This window comes from Cygnus olor, chromosome 7 (genome assembly GCF_009769625.2).
Source record: "Cygnus olor isolate bCygOlo1 chromosome 7, bCygOlo1.pri.v2, whole genome shotgun sequence".
NCBI classification, from domain to species: Eukaryota; Metazoa; Chordata; class Aves; order Anseriformes; family Anatidae; genus Cygnus; species Cygnus olor.
Window position 1 is genome coordinate 28,612,986 of NC_049175.1, and position 16,976 is coordinate 28,629,961.

The 16,976-nt window shown below is 45.0% G+C and overlaps 1 long non-coding RNA gene across 1 annotated transcript in view; it reads left to right on the forward strand.

Annotated features, from left to right (window-relative positions):
• The first annotated feature begins 1,628 nt into the window (after window positions 1-1,628).
• The window catches only part of LOC121073327, a 35,498-nt gene continuing 20,150 nt past the window's right edge, over window positions 1,629-16,976 (forward strand). The window contains exons 1-3 of the long non-coding RNA XR_005821619.1: window positions 1,629-2,713; window positions 3,140-3,261; window positions 5,760-5,932. This is a non-coding gene — a long non-coding RNA (uncharacterized LOC121073327). The remainder of the gene's footprint in view (window positions 2,714-3,139; window positions 3,262-5,759; window positions 5,933-16,976) is intronic.

Sequence of the window (16,976 nt, forward strand, 5' to 3'; positions counted from 1 at the left end):
TTAATTTTACAGATTATTTTATCCAGATAACCAGGACAGGGCATGCTTGAATTTTGGATGAAAGAAATCTTAGATGAGCAGGGAAGTTATTCCCCAAGGACTATATCCTTAGTGATACTATGAGCCAGCAACCCCCGTAGCTTTCAGCATCTCTCATGATCAGACTGGATGTCTTTTGCCTGAGGCTGAAAATCTCTTCCTCTCTATAACCAAAGAGATGTTGGCTGTGAGTTATGATTAGTAATAGAGTCCATTTGTGGTGAGGAAGGGGGAAGGGGAGATGATGGACCCAGAATCATAAGATTTTATGTGCTCAGCTCTTTTCCAAACAACCACAGAGGACTGCCCTGGTCTGGGTAGTTCACTGCTTAAGGATAAGATGAAGAGAGAGCACAGGGAAAATATATGGGAGAATAAACAAGTAAATTATATGTAAGTAGTCTGAATTCTTTATGAGTGGCATAATAGAAATATAGCAGGTTGAAGGATAAGCTCAAGGAGCTGCACTGGTTGAAAGACCGACCACCTGGAAAAAAGATCAAGATTGCTAGGGTGAAATGCTGTCAGAAAAATGGACCTGAACAAGTGCATTGGCAAAACAGTGGGAAGACATCCAAGTGCCTAAGCAGAGCATCGCCGCCCACCTCCTCTCCCCATGGGGTGAGGGGATGGCAGCACGGTGGTGCTGACAAGAGCGTCAGACGCCCACGGTCAACTCTCACCAGCGTGTCTGGGTGAAAACGTTCCAGATTCAGAGGCCCAGAGAGGGGGTAAGTTGTGTTTGGCCGGACTCTAATTGCATCCTTGCATTACTGTGCAATTAATTGCTGCCGTGCTCTCTTTGGGAGGACGGAGCATGCCAGCTCCCTCCCCGGGCAGCCCCAGAGGCTGGAGGAGCTCATGGCTCTCCTGCTGAGGGGTGATGGCTCGGACAGCTCCGCAGCTCTGCTGCCAGCCCTGCTGGCAATGCCCGTCTTCCCAGGGTGGTGTGCTTTCCTCTCATGGCATCTTTTCCTCAGCAGGCTTTCAAAGTTTGAAAAATCACACAGAAAATGTAGGGCAGGGAGAAGACCACTTTTCACTGATTTCATGTGTCTTAGGCAAGAGAGGACTAGAGAAAAATGCTAGCACTGTTTTCAGTAACATTTTGTACAGCTGCTTTCAATGCATATCTCAAAAGGAGGCAGTGTCTTGCGAAAAATACATAACTCTGTCACGCTACAGAGGGGAAAAAATAATTTTGCTCTTGCTTTACAGATCTGAACTACACATTCACATCAGAACTACAGTGAATGATGTGAATAATAGCATAGTAAAGTAACTCAAGTTCCTGAATGAAAGGAAAAGCAGTGTTTAACACCAAGCTGGGATGTGCTCCTAATTCCTAATGTGTCCCTCACTAAGTCCTTGCCTGTTGGGGAGAGATGGAAAGGAGGAGAATGATTTATAACTCTCGCTGTCTGGGATTGCCAGTGTTGGCTGTAGCTTCATCACGGGGCCTGGGGTAGAAGAAGAGGCAGAAGAGAAGCCTCCCTGCTGCCTCCAGTACCAAGTACCAATTCAGTCCTTTCCAGACTTGCCAGTTTAACCACAAGTGGGGCACAGCTCTGAGCAGCACGGGGTGCTGAGGCACCCAGCATGGTGAAGAACCCTGCTGGCCAGCCCGAAGTGAAAGAGCTCAGCAGCAGGATCATCAAGTATTTTTTCTGGGCTTTCCCAAAGTCCTAGTGGGCTGGCTCATAAATTCCTTCAGCAGATTCCTTTTATTCCTAGCCTTCCCCCCAGTCCCTTTGGGAGCAGCTGCTGCACATGACAATTTTGTCAAAGCCTGAGAATGGCAGACAGCCACTGGCCAGCCCAGAGGAGCGCGTGGCCTCCGCCGCAGCACATCTGGGTAAAAACAGCGTAAACCTGGTTGGGACGTCTGCAGTTCAACCAGCAGCCCCACCAAGGGCAGGAAGAGCTCGAGGGCCCTGCTCCTCCTGCATTCTGCACCCCTCGGATGGAGCCGCTCCATTCCAAAGGCAAGTGGTATACGAAGAACATGTGCCGTGGCCTGCCTTCAGGTATTCATTGCCTCCTCTGCCTAGCTGAGCCCTGGCTGGCATTATGGGCACTGAGGAGATATGGGGGAGGACAAGCAGAAGGGTCAGGGAGGATGTCAGGTTCAGGATCTTTCCTTCTTTCTTTCTTTCTTTCTTTCTTTCTTTCTTTCTTTCTAGTATAGGCATTTGCATAAAAATCATGTCATGCTGAAAAGAAGGACTGTGTATGTGATGTCACCTCAGTGTATGTGACTGGACGCACAAAAACCCAAGGTTCTCTGGTTGCATAGGGTGGTAACAGCTGGCATGCAATCTCCTCATGTGAACATAAAAGCTCTCATAGGTCAGGGCTCTGAAAGAGAAGAACCCTTTTACCAGCCAGGCCTTTTTGTCAAGACACAGAGGAAAAAAATTGCTTTATTCTAGTGGTTAAATTACAGCACATGAAAATCACCACAATAAAGCATCGTCCTTATCTTTACAGCCTGAGTCACCAAGAGGACCCAGTTTAGCCCTTCGGGAAGCTGCTGGTGGCACTGGATTTTCGGCAGGGATTCATGTCACCCTGAATGAGTAAACTGAGTCCTGCTGGTTGAGCTGCTCAACAAGTTATCACCCACAACCTGCATGGAGAACACAGGAAATGTCCTATGTAGGAGCATGCTGAGGTGAGGGGCACTCCTCACCTGGTAGGGGTGCTCTGCGTGTGCCCAGCATCCTCCCTCTGACGAGTGCTTAAGTGTGACGAGCTGGTGGACTTGCCAGGAGCTCATGTCTTGTCAGACTGTCTGCTCTGCATCTTCTCTGGAGTCAGTGCACAGGGCTGTGTGGCCATATCCAGGCCTGGGGGAAAGGAAAGGGCTGGGACGTGCAGGTGTATGTGGCACTCGTGTAAATCGCTGGGCAGCAGAGCAGAGCATTGCAACGGGTTGTTGAACAGGGTGGTGGAGTCACTGTCCCTGGCCGTGTTTAAGGAAAGGTTGGATGTGGTGCTTAGGGATGTGGTTTAGTGGGTAATGGTGGTAGGGGGACAGTTGGACCAGATGATCTTGGAGGGCTTTTCCAGCCTTAATGATTCCATGCTTCTATGATAGATATGTTCCAGCTGGGCTGGCAGTGGCTGCTGCTCTTCCCCAGGAAGAAGAACTTCAGGTTGCAGCAGGAAGTGAACAGAGCCAGCAGAAAGCATGGGGACAATCAGGAGTATGTGTATCAGGTAGGGGCCTGAGAGCTGATGCGTCTTGCTATGGCTTAGCTTAGTTAAGCAAGTTCGAAATAGGAAAAAACACATAAAAAAATGAGTCTGGCCTATTTTAGCTTTCTTCTTTTGGGAGCATTTGTTAGCTATTTTTCCTGCTGCGTTTTCTCCCAGGCACAAGTTTATATTTGATCTTCTTATGGTGTCGAAGTCCCTTCCACACACGATGAACAGCCAGAGCTAGCCTGCTCTCCTGCCTCGTTACCCTGCTTGGAGTACAACCTTTGCAAGAGATTTGAGGTGGGGTGGAGTCTAGTTTGTCAGGGAAGTGATTGTCTTAGGTTTTGTTTCATGGAAAAGAAAGGAGGAGAATGAGAAGGGACTTAATGTTATCACCCCTCACCCCACCCCACCCCACCCGCTGCCGGTGGGCTCTGAGCCTCCTTACAAACAGCCTGACTCAGCCCAGCAAACTCCAGAAGCTGGAGCACTGGGTCAGTGCAATCCTCCTCCTTTTGTACCTTCTCCAGAAGACACATACATATCCCAGACAGCGACTGTGTGTCCAGAAGGGCTGAGCTGGGCATCTCTCCAGAGGCAAGGCCAAGTTACACTTCGTGGACAGAAGGCAATCGAGCCTAAATAATGTTTACCTTATGTTTCTCATTCACAGCCTGCCCTAAATCATTTGTAACGGGGTGGGGGGGAAGGGGAGGATACTGGGATTGTGCACAACCCGAATGCCAAGAAGTGCTCTTGCCTTCCCTAGAGATGAGCTCTGCGGAGTCCTGCAGGGTGTGATCTCTTATTTGGTAATGTAACGCAAGGAGCAGAAGCACAAGCGACCAGCACAGCAATAGAATTAGATCAGGGTATTTGGACTTTGCTGAGGGCCCACACCCAAGTAAGGCACAAAAATACATTCACAAATCTGCACGTGTGTGTACTCATGTAAGCTATATTGATTAAAAAAAAAGGAAAGGAATCTCCATTTCAATAAAGTGATCTGCTTTTGGGGAGAGCAACAGGATGCTGCACTGTACTGGGACCACAGAACCTGACTTTCTGTGGGAACCTGCGCAAGGTCATTTGTTTGGAGGCTTTTTTAATGCAGTGGTGAAATAAAAGTAGGTGCCACGCTCCCAAGCAGGGCATCTAAGTACTGCTCATATAAAGAATTGTTCAAAAATAACCTACAGGCTAAGATCCAAACTATAGTATCTTGCACAAATAAATTTGCCAGCGTTTCCTTGACTCCGGTTCTGAGAAAGCTTTTGTGTGTGCATGCACATGTGCTCATGAGAGGGACGTGCAGAACAAACAGGTATCACCTTCTCTTTGGCACTTCTGAATCAATCTATTAAAAGGCTAATGCTTAACCCCCAGCAACAGTTGACAAATTTAGCATAAAAGCAAAGTGAAATCACCTTCAGGAACTTGCCAGTTTGACCATTTAGGAGTCTGAGTGGGTATTGATTTGAGGCGAATACTCTAAAGTTTGCATTACCCTTTGAAAAGTGCTAATGTAGTTCTTGTCACTTTAAATTAACTTTAGATAAGAGGGACTGACAGAAACATGAAGATGTGTGAACTATATTTGACTGATATTCTGTCAAATATTGCATGGGGTTATGATCCACAACTTTTCCCATCTGCTGCTCAAGCCTGAATCATTGAATGCACAATGGATTAATTACCATATTTTGTTCTGATTTCACTTAGTAGTATAAAAGAGACTGAATGTTAAATGTACCCTTACCTGCCTTCTTCTTCTAAGGGTAAGGTACATGAGGAGGGGAGGGGGGGATTCTTCAGCAATATTTCACACCTGCATATAATGATTTGCTAAGTGCACCTCTTCTCAAATAATTAGATTCCCAGAAGTTAACCAGAGTAACACAGCACTCAGGATTTCATTCACTCCTTCCCTTGGAGACTTTTTTCCCCCTCAGTAATAAAAGCAATGAGCGCTGATGTAGCATGTTCCATCCGCTGCACTTTACTAGCAGCAGTATAATTACGTGAGGCTTTGCCATTCAGTATCATTGCAGAAGGATACAGCATGGAGCAGTGGAGGTCAACATTTTCTACTGATGTTATGTTTCCTAGAAGGCCTGACATTGATTCCCTGGTACCACCTGCCCATCCCAGCAACTCAGACTGACACTTGGTAAACTAGCCTGCCAGCTTCTGCAGGTGGACACCCAGAAAGGTGGATGTCTCAAATTAAAGGCCCTTTTGAAAACAGGGGCAGTATTAACTTCCCCAAAATCCCCCAGTGTTTCAGCAATAAAACTCAGAAGCCTTTAGTTGTGACTCCTTTTTTTCTTCTCACCTCCTTTACTCCCAGCACTATTTGGATAAGCTGAGTTATCTTACCTTCCAGCTGAGGGAAATAATGTCCACTGCAGTTCATATACTAAATAGTTCTCATACTGTAGAAGTATGGTAATAGCCAGTTCCTTCACTTTTCAGTGTCCTTGACTGATGTGTCGCTTGGGTGGTTTTTCTTTCAGAGGACACCACACATTACAGTGACATCCCAGGTCACATTCCAGCACCACGCTGCATAACAAATAGGAAACGTTCCTGTGTGCGTCCTGGTGCTTCGCAAGTCCCTGTGCCAGTGAGAGAGTGTGGTTATCCAAAAACAGACAACCTCAGTGATGTTGTGGAAGGAGGAGTGAAGGTATGTGCTTAGACAGACTTTGTAAGATGGAGTACCAATCCCACCTCTTACTTCAGTGAAGTACTGTCTGGAAGAACTTCATAAAACTACATTTGGGAGTAGCTGTGCACCCAGTCCTGTTTTTTATATGTTTTTTCTGGCTTTGGAGAATTAAAATAACATTGCCCTTATCCAGTGCTATAATATTACATAGGTTTCCCTAGAGATAACCATAGCCATTACTCTACAGTTTGTTTTTTCTCCCATAAACTCATATTTTCATGTTGTTCTTCTTTCTTCAGTCCTTTTCTTATGGAATTGCCAATGCTTGATTTCAGGATTCTTTGCTTCTGGTTTCTTGTCGTGATTACCAAATGTGGGTCACAGGAAGGGAAATTCCTACATAGTAAATAACTCTACTTTGTTATCAAGGGGAGAAATGTCTGCTACAAAGGTATAAGCTTGTCCTTCATATCTAGTTGCTTTAAACTTTTGGGGGCAAAGGGGATGGAGAAAATATTATGTGAGCCTAAGGAGGAAAAAATTGGGACTTGAGCAACTCTTGGAATATATTGATAAGTTCTCGCTCTTTGGCAGCAAGTTAGTCCTCAAATTGAGTGCATTTCTGTCCTCCTGGAATAGCGACTAGGTAAACAGCCACCAATATTAGCAAGCACATAGCTGGTAGCTACAGGACAGCCAAAGGGATCAATAGCTTTTAAAATGTTCTAAGAAGCATTCATCTGATGGTGCCACACAACACCAGCAAATATTCAGTTGAGGTTTTGGAAAACACTCTGCATTAAACTCATTCTGCTCCTGTTAAGTCAAGCCCACTGAAAGCTGATGCCTTAAGCTCTATACCAGGGGGGTCAATGGAGAAGCCTTCTGTTTTAGTGCCTCTTTTCATCTTCTCTTCACCTAACTAGTATCTGTACTAGTTTAATAATCTTTGTTCTGAGTGGTGTAAGGTCATTAGCAAAACCTTGATGGAAATGGTTATGGAAAAGGATTGCAGCATTGGACCTCTATTTAGGAAATGTATTCCAAAAGGAAATGGTATGATGGTTCTTTAGACCATCTTGCAAGTGACATCAAGATTAATGAGGGATAGACAAATGCCCTTGCTCCAAAGTCAGCAAAAAATAGAAGGTTCTGTTTAAACTTTTCAAAATGAATTACAGTCAGGTGCTGACTATCAAGAAAAGAAATGAAATCTGATTTGAAGAGTCTGGAATAATTCTCTGGGTCTTTTCCCAAACTTGTCACTCTTTTCTACAGACATGAATATTAAGGAATAAAAGAATCTGCAAACCCAAACATCCTGAGCTTGTGAGGCAAGTTGGGGACTCAAAAAAAGATAGCTTAGGAGCTGCAAAGGTAACTGGGTATTTAGAAAATACAGGTATTTTAACCTGAGTAATGGCTGTAGAAGGGGAAAGATATTTGGGTTTTCAGGCCTTATTTAGAGGGAGTTCATATTTACCTCTTGGAGCTGGTAGAATAGAGGGTACAAGAAAAATCTCACCTGCTGCAAACACCTCTCTTTATGTATATGATGAAAACTACTGACTGGAATTTGCAAACACTGACTTTGTTTTATTTTATTTTATTTTATTGGTTGGTTGGTTGGCTGTTTTTGTTTGTTTGTTTGTTTGTGTTTTTTTTTTTTTCAAGGCAACTCAGCTTGATTTGAATTATTTAGGCAGAATATTTTAGTATTATAGTCAAATGTGTTCCAAAGCTACAGGTTGTATATATGTGGGTGTTTCAAATATGACTACCATGTGGAAAGAGGTCAGAACATTTTCAGAAATGTTTAGTGGGGCAAATCAGATGCAAGTAAGAACGAAAACCAAGTAGTGATCCATCCACTGTTGCTCCTTATTTCTGAGACAAACCATTGGGGCATTATAGCCCATCTCCCTGCTTTGTTCCATAGTATGTTCTACAGGCTTGACTTCTTTTCAATCTCAATTTTAACTAATTTTATAGTGTTTGTAAATGTACAAAGCCCTGGTGTTACTCAGGATATATACTGCCAACAGATATAATGTGATTAGGTCTCTCTTTAAGCTGGAGTTAATGTCTATTCCTCTATCTGCTGAGAGGTATGGTCAAGTGCTGTACAGTTTGGAAAATGCATTCTTTTAAATGTCCTTATGTTGTAAAATATTTTGTCAGTGTCATATTCTCAAATGAACAATTGTTTTCTTTAAAAAGAAAGCCAGCTTTGTTGAATTCCATTTTCAAAATACAAGTTATCATGAGAAACAAAAGATTATTCTCAGTTTAGTAAACTATTAGGCAGGAGCCAATGATCCAGCCTCCCCAAGACCACGCACGCAAGTTTATACACAGAGGATGAAACCATAAATGCTTCCATAAATGATTTTGGAGAGAAGACCGAATATTTCTTCCCTTCCCTTCCTCTCTTGCCTCACAAAAGTAGTGTGCATCCTGACAAAAGAGAAACCACAGAATTTGCAGAATGTCAACAAGATCTTGGGGTCTGATTCCCACTAGCTTTACTGGGCTCAGAACTGGGTACTTGCTGCCCAGAAGACTAGACAATAGGTTCATTCCTTCTCCTGAAGAAGCACAAAATGAGGCATTTCCTCTGTATGTTCTTCTGGCCCATTGCAGGGCACGTGACGAACTTTCAGTGTAAGACTTGCTGCTCACCCGCAGTGATCTGGTACTCGCTGATCATCGTGTGCTGGCCGCTCTGCTCATTTAAACTTCACAGTCACGTGAACATTCACGAAACAGATTGAGTACAGGTGGGTTTTGCATTGGAAACATGCAAAAACATGTGTTTTCTATGTTGTTCTTTATATGAAGGCTTGTGTCCAACAACCTAATTATTTTTATTTAAGTATTACGTCATTCTTGCTAGCACAAGTAAAGTGCCAGCACCTGCTCTTTACTGGGTCTGTAATGTTTTTCCTGTCCTCACCTATCTTCCAAATCGGAAGGGGACCATTCTCACCCTGAAGGAATTTACTGCGTGGGTTCCAAGTGTGTCACAACAGGGGAGACATGAGCCAGTAAAATCCTCAGTTCTTCCTCTCGTGAGCTCAGCTGTACTAGCTCATACTGCCGTGCTTGGAGCATCCATCTGAAGTCTCCTAAAAATGTCCAGGAAGAGTTCTTGGACTTGGGCAACAATAAACCTTTTTGTATCCCTCAACAGGTCTTTCACCCGATGAGATAACAGTCCTTCCTCTTTTTAAAAAGTCTATAAAGGTGAAAATGGCAATTTTTGTCAACATTTTGTGGATGGAGAAATCTTAGAAATAAAACAAAGCGCTTTCCATTAGATGTTCTCCTGGGTCTCTGCAGCCAACTTATTATTTGGAAGACCTTTTGTACAAAGTCAGAAAGCTAAGAGGAGCCTGTGACCTTATTCCTATGACACCTGTCAGTAAACCCCAGACCTGGCTCACAAGGCAGGGCAGGACTGTTGAGTAACAGGTAGCTTGCATGGAGGACTACAGAGGAAAACTGAACTATAACTTATTACAGAAAGACCAGCCCAACCCCTCAGCTTCCAACCTTCCTCCTTTTCTGACTAGCACTGTGCCTATCATTCTTCTGCTCGTCTGCCTCAAATTGCTCTGCAGTACGTACAGGCTCCCTCCTGTACCAATCTTCACTGCCTTGTCCCACTCCCTGCCCTTGCTTCCAGTGACTTGTCCGACCTTGCTGGTGACTTGTCCGACCACGGAGTGTATGTCCCCTTGCACTCAAGTCACATTCCAGCTCACCAAAATCTGGGTCGGCCATCCACCCAGGGGATAATTTCCTGCTAGCTCTCAGGTTTCTCTCTCTGATAGATCTCTTCAGTCCCTTCTAGACAGCTTTTGGATCTCTTCAGGCACCACTCTAATTCATCATGACCACGAGCCCTCCTCTCTTGCTCTGTGGTCATTGCCAGGCTCCTGCTCTGAATCGTCCTAGGATCCTTTGACCTGCTCTCGTGCTTCAGACTTTCTCTGGTGGAAATCTTGTGATCAGGCTGATGTTCTCCATGACAAATCCATTCTCTCCAGGTTCAGCTCTGCTTTTCACAACCTGAACAACTATATTGCATGAAGACACCCTGACAACTGCCACCTGTAACTCCCATTGAAAACTCGTTTTGTTTTTATCCATTTTCTCTTGCAAAGGAAATCACGTTTTCTGGTTTAGCCTCCAACTGTAACTATCAGCCTAAATATCTCCCACCAGTGTCCCTAGTGACATAATCTCTTATTCCACCTTTAAACTCTTTGATCTGTCAAGTGCCTTCAACGCAGATAACCAGCTTCCTGTAGGCCTAGGCCTAGGGATCCTGTGATCCCTCAGCTTCCCGTAGGCCTAGGCTGTTTCCTCTCTCTCCTCCTTCTGTATCTGGTTCTTGGGAAATTTCGCCTGTTTGATTTCAGCTACCATTGTTGACTCCCTGATCCCTCTCTACTGTGATTTGTTTCCTTCTACCCAAATTAAAAACTCGTCATGTCTCTATGACACTCGTTCATGGTATCCAGTGCTCAGCACAAGTTGGACTTCATATCCTCTTAATATCCTGCTTCCACGTTGTCTTTCTTGACACTTTCTGCTTAACGTTTCTGTGATATTCTTCTCCCAACTAATTTGCTTTTCCAACCTCTCTTCATCTGATTGCATAGATTGTTTCTCTAGCCTAACCCACTCCATCTCCTCTGATACCTATCCTGAGTGGTGCTCATTGTTCATCAAATTGATCTCAGCACCTTTCTTTTTGCCTTCCTCCTCTACCTCTCCCTATCTAACATAGCAAGTAGAACCATCTGACCTCTGCCTTCAGCACCCTTCAAGGTTTCTCCCCTCTCCACCCATTTCCTGTTGTTTATTTCCTAAACCACACCTCTCTTTCCACTTGGGCCAAGATGTGCATGTCCATAGTGGTACTTTCATGTCAGATAACCACAGCTCTTGAAAGAGCTCTTCACGCACATTGCAAAGTGCTGAGTTTCTCTCCTTCAAAACCTCCCATACAGCTCCCCTTTGACAAGACAACCACTGAAAGCTCAACTGCAGTCAGGCCGCTGCCCATCGTGCTGACAGTTTAACTCTTTCCCTGGATCTCCATATTTCTTTGTAGCTATCTCTTGACTCTAGACTGTAAACTCTTTCTTTATTGTTATTCTCTGTTTGCACACAGCCTTTCACTGTGGGCTTCTAGTCCATGACTCCTAGTGGATAAGTCAATGAACACAAGTGAAAGGGAACATGAATATTGCAACCAAGCCAAAGCTCTTGGAAATCTTTTCGAGTCAGGGTGTTCAGAATCTGAACCTAGCTCCAGCCACAAATTTTGCAATAGGCTTGCAACTCTGCAAAAGCTTTGTGCAAACCTCATACTGGAACATCTCTGAAATTAAAGGGTGGTGTTGGAAAGCACATCCAAATTTTACAGCTGTAGGTCACCTCTCAAACACGGATATTTGGAAGACGGTGAGGACTGTGCTGTAAGCAGCTACATCGGCGATGAGATATTGCCGCTGTTTTTTGCTGTCTGTGTTTTTGAAACGCTTGCTACAAGGACAGCTGTGAGGCAGATGCCGTTCTGAGTTCAGATGTGGAATGTTACAGGGTCACTCTGCTTACCTTATCATAAAAGAGCACGCATTTTTGTGCTCTTCATGTACTGGAAAACAAATCCATGACAAATACTGTATTGTGTACAAGGGCTGGGGGTGGGGGAGAAGAAGGGAAGGGGATCTTGTCCTTAGGGGCTGCTGGTGCTAGGCACCACAAAAGAAAGCCGTGTTTGTCAGCCACACTTAGAGATACATCCCCAGAGTGAGGCACCTGCAGCAGCGTCAGGATGGCTCCGTGGGTGAGGAGCTGTGTGCCAGGGGCTGGGGTTTGCTGCCTGTCACGTGGAGGCAGGCGGAGCAGAGGAGATAAACTCCGGCAGCAGGGGAATCCAGGGAGTGCACAGCCTGGCTACATGGGATGAGCAGCTCTCAGATGCTTTTAAAGGGCTTCTGCAAGAGGCAGGATGCAGTGTGGTCCCAGCCTTTGGTCTGTATTGCTAGAGTAAAAATTTCCCTACTAATACATTAAAATATATTTAGTATTATAGTAACACATAATTACAAAGAGTATATATCCTGACTTGGTGATAAGGAATAGCTGCATTACAGGACATTAATGCTGGTGTTTTCAGCTGGGCAAAATGGGGTTTTGTATCTAGACACCAGGTCTTCTGTACAGAGGGAGTAGGAGGTGCTCGGAAAAAAACCTGGAAAGAAATCCCAGAGAGCTGCAGAGAATTTTTCTCCTCCCGGCTCTTTGCTACACCATGAATAAGTTTCCAAGCCTGAAGAAAACCTTTGCCTTTTACTTCCGTGTGTCTCTTATCCCAGTGTCCCTGTGTCCTGGAAAATCTGGTTGTGCTCTGGGAGGGAGGATAAGGGAGAGAGGACAGAAGAAGTCTTACAGCACTGGAATCCCACCAACTTGTCTGGGCAGCTGTTACTGCTGATTATGTATGCTAGATTCATGCGTGCTACATTTCCCATGTTAGCTGCACGGTTTGGAGCCTGCAGTTGCAGACAAAGGTCTGGGCTGTGTCCTTTCGACTTACTGGCCTGTGCAGTGTGTTGCAGGAACAGCTACAGTTTCCGAGGCACACGACAGATGAGAACCAACAAAAATGGGACTCATACCTGTTTGTTGGCTGCCAAATACATCTGTCTACCCTTTGTACTCATAGAGTTTCCTTCATGGTAGGGTAGGGTCTCTGCACCTGCGTTAAGTTGAATGCTGAACACACTTGGCACAGGCACGAATATGGAAATACTGCCCACCGCCAGATTTGTGCACGCAATTGCCAAGACAAATATGGGTCGTATCCTGCTGCTACTCAATGCACACGACACCTATTAGGAGTAAATGAAAGTTCTGCATAAAAAAATCAATGGAAAGATTTGACCCCTTTCAAAGGGAGTGGTCTGTGATATAAAATGCACTGCATTTCTTGCGCACTGGAGATAAAACCCACATTATTTTCCTGACTACCCCTTTTTGCTAGCGTGCCCTTTGGAGTGTGCTTTTTCACCCCCCTGTATCAAACTAGCATCCTGAGATGGTTTTCAATAAAGGTGCAGTAAAACCATTTGTGGGGGGGTGCTTGGCTGTCTTTTTCACACACTTGTAAATAGTATTGCTAATTATGCACCTGTGAGCTGTTTGCTTGATATACTTTTGATGGTATTAGAAAAAATCAGAAATAAAATAAAGGTGTCATTAAACATGTGGGGTGACCATCATTATACCCACAGGTAACAAATCAGTCTGAAATCACCTCGGAGGGATGTGGACTGAAAGAAACCGCTGGTTTGGCTGGTGGTTTAGAGGATGTTCTATCGCTGAGCTACCAAATAAATCCCCTTTTGCCCTGCACTGCCTCCAGCAAGCCCTTAGTCTTCCCCACTCTGTCTTCCCCACACTGTTTCTCTATTTTTCCTCATAATCTCAGCCCTGATTCTCTTTTTCCCATTCTTCTGAATGTTGAAGTCATGACCTTTGTGGTTTATAGGCCACAAGAGACTGAGCTAAATGTGTTAGCACAGAGTCAAAACAAGTAATAGCTGGCCAATTAAATTAATAATCCATATTGTTACAATGTTTAACCACGGCTGTTTCCTCAGTGGTCTGTTTAAATCACAGCCAAGTCCTGACCTATTAAAATGAATAACTGGAATTATGAGAAACTCCATTTAATAAACACAGCAAGGAACGCAACACAATCGGTATGAAATATTTATTACCACTTTAAGCAGCAGCTAGTTGAGATTTAAGATTGGATTAATGAAGGGGTTTTAATTTCTGGCTAAGGGTAGAGAGCTTAAACCTGAAGCATTTCCTCGATTTCCTGGTATGGCTTTGCGATGGGCAAGACTCGAGATGGGAGCGTACGATTCGATTCATGCTTTCCCCTCGCAGAGCTCTCTCCAGACACGTTCGATGCAGGAGGAGATCAAAGCAAGCAGGCTCCAGACAAGTGGCTCAAGTGGCTTGAAAAAACCCAGGGGAATAAGGGCTGGAGCACTAGACATGAGCCTTTGGATTTTAAAATGCGCACTCCTGCCAACCGCCGTCCTACGGAGAGCAATGTTAATGGAAGGCTGGTACATTCCCGGTGACAACGGCTCGTGTGCACGCATTTTTTTGCAGTATGTCACAGGGTAGAGTTGGGGGGGGGGGAGAAAAAGCTCTTCTCCCTGAAATTTGTCAGACAAATTTTTAAGATGGGAGCAAACCATTCTTATTCCAAATGGCCCAAGTGTTTTTTCTCTGAAGTGCAGAGCTACCAAGGTTTTACTGTTTTTATTCATGCTGCACATTCATCTTCAGGGTTTCTCTACTTAATGCAAAAGCAACTGTTCTTCTTTGCTTGAAATGAAAATGTTACCAGGGTTGAAAAATACTCTACTGTGCCCAAGCTCAAATGGGGCTGTTATTTTCCTTTTGTTTTCTGCTCCATCTGATGTAGTAGTACTGAGCAGGTTAATAACATGCAAATCCTGGCACAATGAAGCTGTTTGGAGGTACCATGTCAAGGGGCCACATAATAATTGCTCCAGGCTACACAGACACCTGGAGCATCGTCTCTGCAATGTTGTATCCTTCCCATCATTTCCACCATAATGGTTCCACACCACAAATTGGCACAGTCCATCAGGAAGGCCCTGATGCATTAAACCACTGCCCTAATTTGAGAAAATACAGGCTGCTGCCGTGGCCTCCAAGGGTCTCGTTTCCAGCAAGTGCTGTGATGATACCAAGAATCACGCACATTTTCTCCTCCCCTCCCTCCTTTGATTCTTAGTGAAAAGCCCCAGCCTGAGAGCTGGAGAGGCAGAGGCTTTTGCACAGCTACGTGCAGCAGGGCCACAGAGGAAGCAAGCTCCTCCACGCTCTTCTAACACGTTTCAGCCTGAAGCCGGCAGGACTTGCGACGTGGGGTAGAACAGTTTCAGCACCCATTCAGCCTCTTGGGTAAGGTTGGCCAGCAAAACCTCTCACCTCTTGTGCTGGCAGCCTCATTCTGCTGTGAACTCGATTACAGCAATGGCTCTCTCACCTGTACGAAGCGGTGGACAGCATTTCTGTGTGTGCTCATCATGTTCTCGGCACAAGCTTGTCCCATACCTGGGACCGCTCAGCTGAGGGATTGCTCATGTCTGTTTTTTCCTGGCTCAAGCCAATGCAGATTTCTGCAGTGCAGCACTGGACTTCAGGGGCTGAGAGAAGTCTGAGTGCCGGGCTGGCTCGGCCCCTGCAATGCACAGCAGCCAAGAGGAAGAGGCAGCAGATGATGCCCTGGTGGTCACTAGAGACCAATGGCAAAGCCAGGACAGAACCCCAAATTCCTGGGTGTTTTCTCTTCATCACAGACTTATTTTGGAAAATACATTCACATGAATATATTAACCTGGATATTTCCAATGCTTTAAATTAAAAATGAACTGGATCTTCTTGGTTTTTTACTATGTTTCCAGTGTTGTAAATACAGAGGATATACAACATACAGAGCATGCAGCAATGGTGCATCTCCAGAAATACGTACCAAGTTACTTGCGTCCTGAACAGCATGTAAGAACATAAGGGTGTGAATGGACGTGACAGTGACACGGCTGGGCTAGGTCTTCAGCATCCCAGACTTGCACCGCCCCCAGAAGACCACTTTGGCTGAGGAAGCATGGTGCAAGCTCTTAGCCAGAGGCTAGCATGGGTGAGCCCTGATAGCCCACATCTTTGTCTTGCAGGAATCCCGGGAAAATCTGCCAGCCTTTACACCTTCCAGGATCAGGACCAAAAATTACAGCTATTTTACTGTCTTGCTCCATTTTTGTGGATTTATTCTGTGTTATCCTTCCTGATCTTCTAGGCTCCATTTCATGTTACTTCTTGCTGTTCTTCCTACAGTTTCCTTCACAGCTTCCTCTAGAAGGAAGTGCACAACTATCTGGGATGTTAGAACATTTCTTTGACATCACATCGCCTCATCACTTTCCCATGTTTCTCTGCTCTTATAACAAGCCTCAGAAAGCCCTTTATGTTGCTTATATATCCAGCATGTAAATTTTAATTTGGGTTTACGTACCTGTTTCTAGCTGCATCTCAGCCTTCCCCAGGCAGGTCATCAGCCCCTCTGCCAGGATATACCTCTTGGTTTTCCCTACTTAAAAGCTAGTTTCAGACCAAATGAGACCTGGCAAACAGCAGTTTAAATGTTATTACCTTGTTCAACGGCCTCGCTCCTGCTGGAGTGGGTGCCAAGGAGCTCCCAATAGCATTTTAGGTCATTTGGTTGCTTGTCCTGCACCCTGCAGTGGCATCTAAGTAGCCCCTGTGACTCTTCAGTGGCAGGATGAATGGCCAGGGCAGATGAAGGGACTTTCCCAAGGCTGGAAAAGGCAGCCTGGGACCTCTCAGTTCTTCCACAGTTCTGCGAACCCTGATCGCTCTCAGCATGCTTTAAAATCACAGAGCTCTAGGGAATAGGCAGTTTATATACAGGGTAGATTTCCTGGAAGCCAGAAATTAATGTTTTTTTATTTAGACTTTTAGCAGAATTACCACGAGGAATGAAAATCTGTCAGACTACCTTGCAGAGAAATGCATATGTGAATCTACCTGAGCAAAAACCCTATCCAAACTTTTTCCTCATTTTCCCTTTGCCACCAAGCACTGATTACCTTCCGCCTGAGCCTGCTGTGCTGGGGAGCTGACTCTGTGGTGGCACAAGCACCAGTGCAAGAGCTGCTGGTGTCCTAGCCCAATAGTTGAGAAATCTGATCTCAGTGGGATTACGGGACATGATACTTAAAATATCAGTGGTATCTGGAATTAGGTCTTCTAACGCTGGCCACCCCAGTGGAGCTGCGATGGGATCAGCAACCAGGGACCCTGAGGACTTTTAGTCTGGCCATGTTTGCACAGTGCGGGTTACCCCAGGGGAAGAGCTGCTCTGATGCTTTCTGAAAACCACAGTCAAGTTTCTGCATGATCAGTGGACATTGGC